Consider the following 16,574-nt stretch of genomic DNA (forward strand, 5'->3'; position numbering starts at 1 on the left):
CTATGGGTTGCTAAACGTGGGAAGGGGTTGGGGGTGTAGGTAAAAAAGAGGGATGAAATAAATCACTTGAAACCAATAAATTCCTTTGCCACAAAACAGTTTTATTTGTTGGAGTCTTTGCACAAGTTGTCATTGGACACGAGCCGTGTACTTGCAGCATTAGGCTGTTGGAAGAGAGGCGAGGTACAGCGCTGGACCCGGCCTCCTTATGTGCCCTTCGCGACGCTACTTCACTTGTGGGTAATGCGCAGCCGCCTAGCTGCGCGCCGCGGTACTAGCGCCGCGGTGATAAGCGCTGCAGCGTGCGTGGCGTGTTCGGCGGGTTGCGCGTTAGCAGGGGCTTTTCGTGAGAGAGCCTGCAGGTGGGTTATGACAAATATCCGCCAGTTTATATTGGCCATATTGAATTTTGAAATTTCGAGGTTAAAATCAGATTCAGCGGCCCCTTAAACTCCCATACCGATACTTTAAACTGATTTAAAATCGTTCATTGCGGTAAAATAGTTTTGGTGGTTGTATAATGTCCGCCATTTTGGATCGGCCATTTTGGATTTTGAAATGTCGAGGTCAAAATAAGATTCAGTGACCCTGAAAACCCCCATATCGATACTTTAAACTGATCAAAAATCATTTGTTGCGGTAAAATGGGTTTGGTGGAGGTATAATGTCCACCATATTGATTCTGCCATTTTTGATTTTGGAATTCCGTCAGCATTGTCAATAATATGTCCTATCATGAGTTGTACATGCTTTTTGGTCGGATATTTCACAAATTAGAATATTTTTACTATTGTTTTTGTTGAATGTGCTATGAAAACGTGGGTTTCAGGCTCCATATTTTATGCGCCACATTGGATTTTTGAAAAGGCCAGAACTTTTTCAAAAGCCCTTGACCAGACGATCATTTTGTGACCTCAAACGTCTTGTTAGGTTAACCCAAATTTTGGGTGCACTGATGGTCCGGTTGACGTGAAACATCCCATATATATATATATATATATATATATATATATATATATATTATAAAAAAAGTTTTGCCGCCGCCGTTTCAAAAATTTTCCGTCTTATTTACTCCTCAATAATTTTCCGTCAATTATTACTGCCCCTTAATTACTCCTTTAGTCATACTTCTGTAGTAAAGATTCCCTTAATTATATTATTTAAAAAGTGCCGCCGCAGTCAAAGTATCGAAAGCTCGGAGACAGAGCTTTTATTATACATATCGATAGAAAGAGAGAGAGAGAGAGAGAGAGAGAGAGAGAGAGAGAGAGAGAGAGAGAGAGAGAGAGAGAGAGAGAGAGCGTCACACGCTATGCTCGCTCGGTCGCTTGACTCTAAAAGTTAACTTAAAGAATACTCTTAAAGTTTTCATATTTCTACTATTTATCTTTCAAACACTAACATTTATAAATGGGGGTTGGCGAGCGAAGCGAGCACGGGAGGGGGGTACCCCCCCTAGTACATATAAACAGCGTAATATTGTTTTGAGGCGCTATATTTTTTATATAGTATGTCGCAGATAAAGCGGACACGTATCTTTTTTGGCGATTTTGGGAAAACTAGCGTTGGAGCAAATAACATTTTTTGGGAATAATAAAGATTAAATCATGCCCTACAAAGTAATCTTAGCCTTTTTTTTCTTAATTTGTAAGGTTCTTTTACGGCCCTAGGTTTAATACAATGATGTATTAGAAAAAGTGTGGTAAAATGTTCCAGACCCTTCCGTCCGATAGATTGTGACAAATAATGCTTAAATTCCGCGATTACACGATAACCCTTACGTTTATATAATTTTAAATCGTGTCGATGATTATAAAGTATTCACGATGCTGCGATATTCTTTTCGATAATCAAAAAGTACTCGCGAGTATTTCTCGACGATTAAAATATGTTCCGAGTACTTTTCGACGATCGAAAGATGCCAGATATTATCCAGATAGTATATCCCGAAACGCGCTTGAAAACCCGTGAAAACGCTTATATATTTTTTTGTAATTCAATGTTTATTTACATTTATTTTACAATATTGTAAATAATTTTTGAGCAATATTGCTGCAATATTCTTACTGTGTTTAGGAACCGCTATCCAAAAACGGACATTACCCTTTACAGTAATATTGCTGAACAGTATCTAGAATATTCAATAATCTGCCTGCAATATTTTTGAATCTGACGAATCTGCCGATGCAACCGTCAGACAATATTGCTAAAAGATTGGATGCTATATGGGTCTTCTGTCACTCTTACTAGTTTCTCTAGCAGATCTACTACGGGTTTTAATGTCTCACCCAGAGCTTTTTCCATGGTAGATTAACCTTGCTTTAATAATCTATGTTTGCGTCCATTGCTTTTCTAGCTCTTGTAATTTGATGGAGATTGCCTTTTTCATATCAAAAACCATGTTGACTCTTTGACCAATCACAGTCTACTGCAACTACTCACATCTGCTATACGTTATAAATTTGTGGCAAAGCTATACAAACTATCATTGATGGCTTACTCCTTATCGATAAAAAGAAATCCATGTTTACCATTTTTCCAGCATGCTGAGCATAAAGCTTTGAAGTATGTGTATGCCATATCGAGGATTCACATAGTCATCGTACATGCGCATGAGATTTACGTCATTTGCGTACGTTTACGTATACGTTCGCGTACGTTTACGTACGTTCGCGTACGCTTACGTACGCTTATGTACAAGCGAGTATCTTTTAAAACCGTAAAATTTTATGTATAAATATTGTTTTATCTCTGATAATGTATAAAGCTGTACATATTCGTATAAATGAGTATATTCCAGCAATTTTTCGTACGGTCACGTACGTATGCGTACGATTACGCATAATGCTGTATTAAATGTCCGAATTTCATCCAAAACGTACGCGAATGTACGTCAACGTACACAAGTCTACAGTAATGTACCGAAATGTATCACAATCGTACGGTGATTTGCGTTATAATACTGTTGAAAATTTCTATACGGGTTCCCATATAAAAAAAGGCTCTGATCTCTGCGATTTAAAATCCACCTAGACGCTTCCTAAGTTTAAAAGCAATTATCAACAAACATTTCAGTACTGCAGACCCGATACTAAACTAGCAAAACGATTCGCACGTGGAAATCCTATTTTAGCCGCAAAAGTCTGGCATCGAGTCCAGGCAGCAGACACGAGGGTCAGTGAAAAAGCAGCTCTTGCCGTAGCAAGTGTCACGAAGATAAAATTCAAGTTTGGTATGGGCCTAAAACGACAAAATGTAAACGAGAAGTGACGTAAAAAAAAGTTATCTATTTCACTGGCTGAAGTGATCAAAGCTGCTTCCACCTCTGCTATTCCAAGCAAAGACTCTTGCGAAGTCATTCGTAGCGCACTCAAGGCTAATCGCTAAGCTGGAAGGCTGGTGTCAAGGAAAGTGTACGTGTTCCACATGTGCTTACTAATCCCATCTAAAATTGAAGAATTCCTACCATTTCTGATTTCAATATTTGCCGGTTTATGTGCAACGGGTGCATTGGCAGGTTGCGCTGCTGGTATTGCTACGGCAGTGAACGATTCTAGTGCTACTAAACCACAGCTTGAAGAAAGCCAAAGACATAACAAGACGATGGAAGCTATTGCGCTCGGCAAGGTTCAATATCTTAAACTTGTATCTGAAACATGAGCAAGGTTTAAGAAAAAAAAAAACTTCGAATTGCCGCAACGTGCACTAACCGACACTGATCTTCTCAAATATGCTCGCATTTTAAAAATTTAATATGTCCAATATCATCAGAAATTGGCAATTATCAATCTTAATGATGGAAGCTGACCTGGCATGCATTAGGTAACCCATTGAAAACGAGGCAATAATGTAGTATATCCTGACAGTTTTGGCAATTTTTAATCATCTTAGGATCTCATTAAGTACTTGAATGTGGATGGAGTCAAGTACAATCAAGAGAATTATCTAGACTACAACAGCTACAACTGTTGCAATCTTTGTCTAAAATTTCTTTTGAATGATATATAAGTATTAGTTATGCTTCAGCTTCAGTCAGTAGTGTTTGAGTAGTCATAAAAGATTCACTAACACTGAGCTTGTTTAGAACTTCATCTGTACTAGAACCTTAATATCTTCCACCGCTTGAACTTTTACCAAGCAAAAACTACGTTCTTGTTTTACGAGTCGCGTATTGTCCAAATATTGATCACTGTGATGGACGGATGGTGAGTTTTCCTCTAAGAGCAAGGGGACGAGTGACGAAAGATACACTAAGTCCCTTGTAACTGGTCGTGTATTTGTTCTAATCAAGAGAGAAAGAGAGAGAGAGAGAGAGAGAGAGAGAGAGAGAGAGAGAGAGAGAGAGAGAGAGAGAGAGAGAGAGAGAGAGTTCCGCTCGCTTGTGTGGTCGCCGGTGATCTGCCGTTTTGTCGCCGACGCGAGTCCACGTGCACAGTCGCTGCACCTCTGCTCGTGACAAACTTTTGGTAGCAATGTTCTCTGCTGACGGTGTGCCTTGTGCGCCGCGCCAGCAGACACTGGAGGTGTCACGGGAGAGCCCAGGGCTCATCCGTGACACGTCCGAGGTCGTGCGGGCGGCCCCCCGACCCCCGAAAAAACAGGACTATCCACACCTAAGCTTGCGTGCGCGTATACGTGCGCACTCTACCGTGTGTGTGTTGTAGGTCGCGGATTTGTGCGTATAAGCAGCTGCTGCTGCTGTACAATAATATGCGGAGCTCTCTTTATTTTACACAATAAAAGAATGATATAAAAACTCTTATAACTATTGCGCATGGTATAGGAATGATATATATATATACACACACACACACACACACACACATTACATATTATAAGGCCTTGCGATTATTACACATAGTGCAATAATGCTATAAAAATTATAGCATATAAATCATTTACATAATATAAAACCTTACGATTTCTACGCATAGTACAAGAATAGTGCAAAGAAAAATTTCATAATATAGCCCCTTATGATTATTATGCATCATATAGAAATGATTTGCGTAGAATGAAATCTTATAATTATTATTCATAGTGCAAGAGTAATACAACAACATTACATGATATAAACCCTCATAATTACTATGCATCATATGAACGACTACCAGCTGTCGCTTTAGAGTGCTTACTAAACAAAAATACCTGTAAAACGAAGCATTACTATAGAAGAAGATAAGAAGCGCGATAGAAGAAGAATATAATTGAATAATAAATGACATATTATGGCTTATAAGATATACGCATAACAAACGTTATAAAAAAAAAAATAACTGAAAAATAAATGAAATATTATAACTTATAAGGTATATGCCTAATAAGCGTTATATGGTCCTTCTTGCCGTTTTCCGGCAGCTTGGCTTTTCGGAATATGATTAAGAAAAAATAAATATTATGTGTTTAACACCGGGCATCGATTCGAACTGCTCGTGTAATTATTGCACCCTTCCGCGCCGCCAAGCCTGTGCCATTTTCATTTCCATCATCTGATTTATCAGCTCGCGCATAGGCTGGCCCGCTTGGTAACGCATAAAACACCAAATCCCACCGACCGCCGCCGTTGAAACGCTATCATCAACCATGAAGAATATCCGAAAATGAACGCGAATTGGCTCAAATCTTCAAGCTCGAACGCCGTCGCTTTCCTTTGAGCAGTCTCGCGTACGTTGCTCGCTATTTTGCGGAGACCTGCTCCTGCTCCAAGATTTTCTAGTTCTGAGCCATACAGATCTTTGGCTCGGCTTGCCGCTAAATCGTTGATTGCCTGCTGGACGTCAGCCACCGACTTAAACGAGATGTTCATACGCGCAATGACATTCGAAGCATTAAGTTGCACTGTTACGAAATTTGTCTCATTTAGGCGGGATACTAGAGATCGCGAAGCCGCGAGGCGAGCGTTGGCCGTTAGGGCAGCGCACCCTTCTGTTAGTTCTAATATGCCAGACCCTATAATGCGTGAAGTAACCTGCTCTGCGCGTAGGCACTGTATAAAAATATTTTCCGGCGTCCTGGTTGAATACACCCACGTGTTGGCTCTATTCAACTGGAGCCAGAATGTTTCTCGCATCACCTTGAACCTCACGTCACAGCCATTCGGGTTGGTGATCGTCCGGCCCGATGCGATTCTGACTTCGCACGCGGCGTTGTCTCTTATTTCGCGTACCGGTTCGGGATCCGTTAAGATGTGTAGATCGCCTAGCCTATGTAACTTCGGTACTCTTTCCGGGGAGATCGGTATAAACGTGCGGTTGCTCTTACTAACAGCAAAATAGCGATGCTCGGGCCAGATGTACGACGCTATGTCTGTCACGTTTAAAATGCGCTGTGCTGTCGGCACTGGCGACGCTCTAAACAAATTGAACTTTTCAATGTCAAGTAGAGGGATTGCCACCTCATATACGAGGTGCCCCTCTAAGAACCATATCGAGATTTTGGAACTGTATTCTTTACCGTTTCTGTCACGTTTTCGATTGTCGATTGTGCTCGGGGGCATAATCCGTGGGTGGATTAGGCCTTTTACTGCGAACAAGATCGGGCCAGTTACTACCTCCGTGTCCAGCCTAAATTGCGCTATTGCTGCCTTTGCGTTTTGCTGCGCGTTGTGCGTCACGATTGCGTTGTGGTTCTCGGTTGTACTGTTGACAAGTATATCGCTTGCGATTTTCATCTTTAGCATCCTATCGCTGAGATCCGATAAATTGTGCTTGACAATCTCCGTCTGGTTTGCCAGAAGGGCTGCCGTCTGGCATGTATCGTCAGCAATCACTTTTATTGCTGCCTGGATCACCTCTTCGTCGGCTTCGTCTACAGTACCCCATAAGTACCTGTGGATCTTGCCGACGAAGGGCGCAAGCGATTGCCGAGCGCGGTGTGGCACCTCGTTTACACCGTGTGCAAGAATTAAATCTAATACGCACTCGGCCTGTCGATCGGCCATGCTGGCCTCCTTGACAAGGTCGACCATGTCGCACTGCGTTCCGCATCCCTGTGCGATGCGAATCACATTATCTACTAATTCCTCGCCCATCCTGAAGTAGGGTTGCAAATCGATTTTCTGGATAATTTTCCAGTCCGTGCTCGATGTTGCCATTGGCGCTATTTTCTCTATTATTAGACCCAAATTTTTTTTAAAACTATTTGTGACGCGATTTGGTCGTCTCACGGAGCCGAAGCTGCTGCTTCCCTGCGTGCCGCATGCACTCGAACTGCAAGAACACGCTGGGTTATAGTTCGTATACAAACTACGGAAGGGCAAGCAGCCTGGCTTTTCGTCGCGTACCGATTTTTCCTGACCGAGCGGAGACTTCCTGGGACGTTTTCTTTATTTTGTACGCCCCGTCCGGGGGCGGGGGGGGGGGGGGGGGGGGACAAAGCTAAAAAATAAACTTACGCGTCCATGTTGTAAACAAATTACGGTATGTAAACAACAGTTCCTCGCACCAGCGTAGGTAGCGAATTATTCCTCGGGTATACAAAATACTGCATTTCAATAAGCTATGAGCGAATAAAACGTTATTAAAAATATATCTCTACGAAAACACCTTAAATGCAGTAAACCACTCACCTCGTTACACTCCAAACAAATCAACTCCTCAAAAGAATCACCTTCAATTACTAAACACTCCCTAGTACCCTCTGGTACAAGGTACTCTCCACACTGTTCAACACAAATGTCGTAAGACATGTCGATTGTCGAATCGATGTACACTAGACCAAGGAAACACGAGAGCTGACGTGAGAATAGCCCCGACGAGGAAAACGATCCTTACGCACGCATAGAACATACGGTCCAGGCAGCTAAGATAACGATGGAGAGGAATCTACCTACGATACTAGACGATATTAAACCCCCTAATCACACAGCTACACTGAGAAACACTATAACGTTCGAAAGCAAAGAAATATCTTCAAACTTCTACCTCTATAGTATACTAGTATATCTCCGAGATCGAGATTAAAATTTTATCAAAAGACCTATTGACCATGCATTTTCAAAACTAAACGATGTAATTTAAAAACTTCCTATCCGAAGATAAAAACGGCTGTCACCTACATAGACAGTATACTTTCACCCAGTGATAATAGTTAAAAACATCGTTTTCTAATAAACAGATTCAAGTTTCTTAGAATTTCAAACAAATAACAAAAAAAAAGAAAAAAAAATTAACATTGTTTATGACCGCCGTGCACATAAAATATCGACGTTTTTTGCTCTGCATTGCAATTGCATTCTATCGGAAACACAAAAACCTACTATCAGTCATAAAGTATGAACATATGCATAATTAACCACGTATAAATCAATAACTAAAATACGTTTTTTTTCTTAATGTTAATGTATTACTCCCTACAGACAATGATCATGCATGTTTTTTTATCAATTACAGTACAATTACGCACATATAGTTTCTTATACTAAAGTCATTGCGGTAACCAATTTTGGACAACATCTTTTCAAAAGTAACTTTTATGACCCAGAGATATTAAAAACATCAAGATCTATCAAATTTGCATCAAAATTGTCACCATCACAAAGCTTACTCTGCTTTTTGGAGGAAGCAAAATACTCACCCAACAAAACAATAAATTGTGTTAGTATTTCTATCAAACCCGCAGCGATATTTTGTCCATTGAGTTCGATGAACACTTCGGCAAGGGAGGGAAGCAGCATGTCCAAAACTTAGTCGAACTGCGTAAAACTATTCAATAAATTAGTCAATACATCCAATATAGCATTCATTAACCGAACCATCAACAGGCTTTCTAAGCCCGAGAAACTTCTCAACTATTTGCGTACATACAAAAGAAAAACATCTTATTCCGCATTTATTGCAAAATCATGTTAATATAGTAAAGAAAGTAATCTCACAATGATCAACAAAATAAATCCCTTTAAAAAAAATCATTAAAAGTAAAATGAAAATTAAAAGTGTTTAAACTAATTTAAGATCTAAAACAAAGTCAATTCTACGAACCAATAATTAATAATGAAATTTTAATATATCGGTCACAGTAGAAATTGTAAATTAGACTCGAACGTCATTAATAAAGCGCAAAATGGCTTAAATCGAATGCAGAGGCACCAAAACTCTAACGGTGCACAGGCCTACTCTGTTAAGATAAGCATAGCGACTGCAATCATACCGAAGATAACTTGTACATTTCCAATTGACTTACGAGACGTTAACAATAATAAATGTACTGAACACATGCATGAATCATAACGTATTGCACACACTTAATAAATTTATATAACAATTACTTATTTACTATATACTAAAATCTATTGCATGTTTTATTTTTAGGTTTAAGATGGAGCAAAAACAATTATTATCTAATTATAAAGATTACTTTCAGATTCTAGCAAAATGTATATATATATATATATATATATATTTATTTATTTATATACTAATAGCATATAATTGAAACTTTAGATTGCTGTAACTTTTCAAAAAGCACCACTTGCCCTATCAAAATTTTATTTCCTTGATTCGTATTATGATTTCACATCATGACCTAGTTTTTCAAAAGAAAATTTTACCACGTTATAGAGGGCCTTTGATAGGATATATGTACAAAATTGCAGCAATCTGTGAGAATATAAATTTTTTGAGTGAACTACCTTAACGGCAATATTATCAAACAAGTAAATAATTGTAAAGACTTCGACACAAAGAGACTATACTGAGTCAGTTGGAATCACACTCATTATTTTATCTCTAGAACTATCAGATCTGGTATTTGGACCCAAAAGGCCGATGAAAGACAAAGTTTTGAATTTTGACACTATATCACTGTAAAGTTACTCAGCATTAATAAAATTTATACAAGTGTTTTCTTATAATTTTTATCTGATTGCTTCATAAGTCTATGAAAAATCGTAAAGGGCAGCCATATGTTAACTATTAACATACAGCTATTTGACGTATAACATAGCTACGTTAACTATTAACATATGTATCATTGGGTCAAATTGAACATGCCTAACATCGAACTGTTAACAGTTAACATATATGTTTGCTGCAATGTTACTTATTTCTCAGTGCAGGTTAAACAACACTGCTCTTCGAATCGAAATCAATCATGTAAAAAGCCAATGTAAGATTAACTCAATCACATGCTGTTTTAATATTTACTAACGACTTTGAACGCGCTTCGCTCGTTTCGAACTTTCATTAACAACTAAGTGATTAAAAGTTAAGAGATTAAAAAAATAGTTGTGTTATTTTATAAAAATATTTGAGAATCATTCTGATAATCAACTTGATTGCAACACTTATCACATTAACAGTTACAGTCTCTATCTCTGCCTATCAAGGGCGATGAGCAATCTGAGATTCAAATACCGATTGCTAGACAATAGATTCAGCAATCCCAGGCATCGAATAGAAATGAAGACAGAAGTCCCGATACCTTCAAGGACATCAAGTTTCCTGCCGGATCTCTCCATGCAGCCCTTGCTGCCTACGACCCCAGAAGAGCCTCCATAGCTGGTGACATTCGCAAGGGTTTGACCTCTACCCCGCGTCAATGCGTTAATAATTTTGTACAATAAAGTAACTTCTATGTAAAAATAGGACGACCAGAAGGAAAAGAAAAAAAGGGAAAAGAATAAGTCTTGTCCTCCCATTTCTGTATCTATAAGAATAGTCTCGTCGGGCCTGTAGCTCCAAACGAACGAAATATATTAAGGGTAATGACTGGTGTTTTCACACCGATATAAGTTAATTGGTAAGCTAGACGAACGATACAGGCAAAGTAATAAAATAGAGCCGCGCATGCTAAAACTGTTAATAAGAAAATAACCACCGGTCCAACGATCGATGATTAATCTACTTTTGAAAATGCAGCAATCTGGTGACTTGATTTGTACAAGCACTCGAAACTGGGACCGTAAATCTTGAAGGTTTTACAATTATTTACAGGTGTAAACTGTTTGAGTTTCTCCAATATCGAGAGTCAGTGACAACCCTTACGTACTTAAGGTTGACCATAGAGATCGGTAGTATGTAACTACGTAATGGCATTTTTGTATGCGCTCCTTATGTTCTGTTGTTATAACCTCTTTTCAGCCATGACTTAGTTCTGACCGCTTTTAGTCTTTGAGAATAAGGTTTGATTATGATTATCACACTGATTGTTCATCGTATTTTAGTTACTTAAAAAAAAACTATCCATTTAACACCAATATCAATTTAATGTATAGAATTCAAACAGCGTTTTACGAAGTAAACGGAATTACCTGTACATAAGTCTTGAAATTATGTAGTTTATACTGGTTAAGGGAATAGAGAAATAACAAAACAAGAAAAAAAAAACGGTGGACCTCAAATTTGCATAACTAAGTAGGATTCGCCTCTCATATGCATACTAACTATATATTAGTGGGGCTTCGTCCCCTGCTTGCTACGCTCACCAACACTCCAGTGTAGTTTTTGTATGATTTTTATTTTCGAAATTTTATTCTATATAAATTTTATAGATTATAAAAAAAGATTGAATGTTTGTCGAAGTTGAGAAAATAAAAAGAAATCTGTTTCTGAAGTCTATTAGGTATGTACATTATTTAGATCAAGTGGTGCGATAGCACCGCACTAGCGAGAAAAAGTACGAAGTTCGATTCGATGTCGTCAGGGCATCCCTATATATATATATATATATTAAGCAAGCAATGTATCTTAAAAGATTAATAAATATTTTTTTAAATAATATTGTATTTTGTATGTATATATATATATATTAATATTCAAATTTTACCCAAAATTATTAATTTATAATATCTTTAACTTTAATTATTTAAAAAAATTGATTGATTGATTAAAAATTGAGTTTTTTAGACAAAACTCTACAAAAAAGTTGATTTATATAGTCATATACATTTAATTATGTCCTGACCGTTTTTGACCGTCTTGACGTCTCAGGAGAATTAGTGGACTGCGCTTTCGCCTGCCCCTGAGTGAAGCCAAAATTAGCTGCGCAAATTTGAATAGTGTAATTTTCGTTAAAAAAAAATTTAAAATACATTCTTTACCATCGAATATTTATTTATAAATTGTTACTGCTGAGCAAGTTAACGCGAGCCATTCGGATGATATGAAAAAATTATTTCGTTATTGTAAAATTCATTTTTTTAATTTATAAATAATTATTTGAGGGTAAAAAAATGTATTATTTGATAATCAAAAATGTATTTATAATTTTTTTTAACGAAAATTACACTATTTAAATTTGCGCGGTAAGTTTTGGCTTGCCGCGCAAGACCGTCAAAAAACGGTCAGGACATAATTAAATGTAGTTGGGTGTACTTTATAATTTGGTTTTTTATTGTCTAAAAGAACATCTCTATTGAATTGAGAAATTGCGATTGCATCCCATATTGCAGGTTGAAAATTTGCTTGGTATATTTCTTTTCGTCAGAGTTTTTTCTCCCGGTATTTTATCATGTGACCGGTCCGATGATATGTGTTATACGCCAGTGGTTACAGCAGTTAATATACTTTACCGACATTTGTCTACTCCTGCTACTCGGTGTATAAGTACAACATAGAAGCTGAAATTATAACTGGAGAAATAATTGGAAATAAAGTTTTTATACCGAGAATTACTTTAAATACTGGAAATTCACCTTCATCTTCGTTACTACTTATTGTATATAGAAAACAATTTCCCTTAGTCTTAGCAATGACTATTAATAAATCCCAAGGTCAAAGTTTCGATAATGTAGGATTATATTAAAAAAAAAAACATTATTTTCTCATGGACAATTATATGTAGCATTATCCAGATGTAAAAACCCTAATCAATTATTTATCCAAATTGAAAATGAAAATGATATACTGAAATTGAAAATATAGTTTTGAAGGAAATTTTTAATTAATACAGAGTTTGTATAAAATTTCTTGATTCTATATTTGTTGTTTTTTCTTTTGTGATATCAGTGAATATATACATTGGCTCTCAACAACTACATATTTTCACCTTATGCTCTCTGTAAAAACTGCAATCAGTCTTACGTTTCTGGAACCCTTAACGGATAGACGATGATAGCTAATTTAAAGTATCAATTCTACTAGTATGATCTTGTGCTTTGCCGAAGATCATCGCAAAATCGTCGTAAATGCCAAACATGAGCTCATTCTCACAAGATCAAATTCTGATGGTGGTTTACGAGGATTACCAAATTATAATCACCAAAATTGAATACCATATGTGATATTTTCTGATAAACATATAATGAAATCGCTAAATTATCTGGAAAAAGATAGAGCTATTACCATGAGAAGCTTCACTTCGTTGTTTTTGGCTTCTAGAAAAATCGCAAAGGGCGAAAAACAGCTAATGCTAGTCGCTTTGATCATTGTAATATAAGCAACGTTACACTTTTTCTTAACTCTCAACACTATCGGTATGGAAATTTTAATCTCGAAATCACTAATAATTAGTATGCTCTACTGTATGATATGTACGTTAACTTTTAAAAACTTACTACAACAAAGAGTTGGAACCATTGCTAAAAAATTCTGACTATTTGTCATATGCTCTTTTTTTTGTTTTTGATTGTTCGTAGCAAAAAAAGTCTCTTGAGGCCAGAGCAAATATTCAAGAGCGAGATTCTATACGATCGCATTGTTGAATACAATCCTATGAGTAGCGATGTGAAAAAATTTTTGTGAAGAGTGGTGGGTAAAAATGGTATAAAATGAGCAGCAGCTTGTGCATGGCAGTTAGTTAAAATAGAATACGTACTCGATGTGCAAGAATTTAGAAAGCGAAACGAATTTTCCGTGTAGGAACTCGCTATAGTTCCACTGAACTCATTTCTAAAGACATTACTGTTTGTGTTCAAGCTGCCTACATCGCGGCACAGACTTATCACGGCAGAAATTGAGGTTTTAAAAACTGTTCTTTATAATGCAAGCACTGTGTATGTTAAAGAAGGAAAGAAAAATCAGTGGCTTGAGAAATTCAATTTTGACGTAATCGACATCTCACACAGTTTTCGCTTACAAAACTATAAGGCACTTCCGTACCGTGGTCGTGCTTAAAAAGGAGCTTGATGATTTCTTTTATCCTCTCTTGATCCGCTGTTGATGTTACAGCTGCTCGCTAGCCGCTGACAACATCACAGTTAACAAGTCGCAAGGGAGTGCCCAAAGGTTGTATCGGTTGCGTTTTCCCCGTGTGGCGGGTGCTCAGCCGGAGCCAAGATTGGTTAGGGGAAAAGGTTTAATTTGTAACAAAACAATGTATTTTGCGTCTATTTACAATAGTGGGTGGCTGATGTTAGGGCCCATCTGTAACAGAAATGGTTATCCTCAGATTACGCAAATACGTGAGCGCACGACTTTGTGTATCATCGGTGCCGGTTCAGTCGCTCTCTTGCCGCTGTGTGCACACAGTAGAAAAGAAAGCGGCAAAACGTCTGTGTGTTAGTGTTTTTGTACTATGACCTTGGATTCTGTAGAGACGTAGCTAGGCGCATGACTCTGCAGATCGTCGGTGACGGTCCAGCGATTCCTTCAACTTCGTGTGCGCACAGTGACAGCCGGAATAACTAGGCGTTAGTGTAGGAAAGCGACGTTGAGTATTGTCCATGTGTGCTCACAACTCACGACTCGTAGACCTTCGGACAGAGATACCTTAGAACCGGATGAAGACATGGCAGATGAGCTTGATGGTGGATGTGGTGGAATGATGTGTTTGTGTTGTAGCCTCAGTGTTGAACGATGTCGGCAGCAAGCGGAAACCGGGCTAAAAAAGTCTCCAGCTCAGCGTCGGTGTTGATGACGGTAGCACGCTCGCTGTCGTCGTTGCAGCGCATGTAGAGTATCCCATCTTTGATGAATGTTCGGCAACCCTGACTCTTCTTGGCCTCCAGCCTGGCCCTCGAACGCAGCTTGTGGACATCAGAGGGGAGCATCTCGTTGATGTTTACGAGGCCTTGATGGTCAGGGCTCAGAGCTTTAGCTTCCTCCAGTAAGGTGGCGTCCAATTCGCTGGTGTGCAGCCTGCGTTTCCGGGCTTTGGCGATGACGATCGAGCGTGCAAGCGCACTTGAAGATAAGGTGACGGCTAATGGTGGCAGTCTGCCGTCACCCCTGGCAGAGCTGTTGGTTGCATCAAGCCTCCTCATGGTCCTGACTGATGCTATGTCCCTTCTGAGGACCGTGGGGTCAAGCGCGCTCACGACTGAGAAAGCGAGGAGATGCAGCGAGGTTTCACGGGTGTAGAGCAGGCCCGTGACAAAAACCACACTGTTAGAGGTCCGCTCCTGTCGCCTCCTGACCTCTGCTAATTCACTGCGCAGGCTGCAAATCTCCGCAGCGCTGGGCACAGTGCTGCTGCTGTCCTGCTGAATTGTCGGGCTCCTCGACGAGGGATCTTGAATTTGTACCTGCAGCTCGGTGATGGTGGACTCAGCATTTTGTATGCGGGTCTTGAGTGCAGGCAGCTCATCGAGGGCCTTGAGTCGCCTCTCAATTGGGCCCAGACGCTGCTCAATTTTGGAGATCCTCTCCGACACGATGTCCTGCGTCTTGAGGGCCTCCGTTTGAGCATTGCGAATGTCGTCAAGGACAGTCTCAACGGACAGCGATGATGTTGTCACACCAGCCGAGCGGGCTGGTGAGGGATTTCTCGACGTGTTCGTTGATGGTGGTGCTGACCTTATCTTCTTGTTCCCCGGCAGCTGCTGTTTGGGAGTGCTCTGCCCTGCTTATTTTGTTGCAGTTACTCCCGTTGCTGATTTTGTAACAGAGGTGGACTTAGTCCTCACTTTGGCTCCCGTGGCGTTATTTTTGTCTGCACATGGGAGACAGGCGATGGTCTGCCTGTCATTCACCACGATTGCCTTCACGTTGGTTGCGTTCTGGCACCTGGCGTGGTAGTACATACCACAAAACTCACACCTTTTGGGGTTTTTGTGCTGAATAGGTTGTGTACAGCTGCTGCATGACTGAAAAGGCACTTCCACACTCTTCTCGCAGTTTGAACTCATTTTTCGTCGATAACTTACTAGCAGTCGGTAAAGTAGATATTCGTAGGAGGATGATAAGTTATCGACGGAGTGAGAGAGTAGATGTTGTAACTCTTACGGCTAGATGGAGCTTTAGTGGAGAGAGTGTAAAAGTACCGACCTCGAAAAGTGTGAAGACGCCGTGAAGATTCTCCCGCGAGGCAGCAGATGTCGCCACAATGTTGATTGCAGTGAGAAAGAGACGCCGTGCAAGTGAGAAATCAAGCCAAGCCAAGCCAAGCAGTTTGGAGGTTAAGGGCCTTGTAGAAAGTTTGCAGTGGAAATGATAAAAGAGAAAAATTGCAGCCTTCGGCGATTTATATATCGACGTGAAGGTTGCAAAGTGAAGCGTGCAACTATCTACAATAGAAGAGGGCCCGAAGGCAAGGAGCAGCAGAAAAGCAGTACAGAAAAAATGATGTATCAGCAGAGCTGTCAGCTGTACTCACCAGAGAGAGAGAGAGAGAGAGAGAGAGAGAGAGAGAGAGAGAGAGAGAGAGAGAGAGAGAGAGAGAGAGAGAGAGAGAGAGAGAGAGAGAGAGAGAGAGAGAGA

General features: G+C 39.4%; 1 protein-coding gene across 21 annotated transcripts in view; it reads right to left on the reverse strand.

The window, feature by feature from the left end:
• The window catches only part of LOC100113758 (AP-3 complex subunit mu-1), an 835,720-nt gene that overhangs the window by 428,871 nt on the left and 390,275 nt on the right, over positions 1-16,574 (reverse strand). The window lies entirely within an intron of this gene.

Source organism: Nasonia vitripennis (genome assembly GCF_009193385.2).
Source record: "Nasonia vitripennis strain AsymCx chromosome 1 unlocalized genomic scaffold, Nvit_psr_1.1 chr1_random0004, whole genome shotgun sequence".
Taxonomy (NCBI): domain Eukaryota; kingdom Metazoa; phylum Arthropoda; class Insecta; order Hymenoptera; family Pteromalidae; genus Nasonia; species Nasonia vitripennis.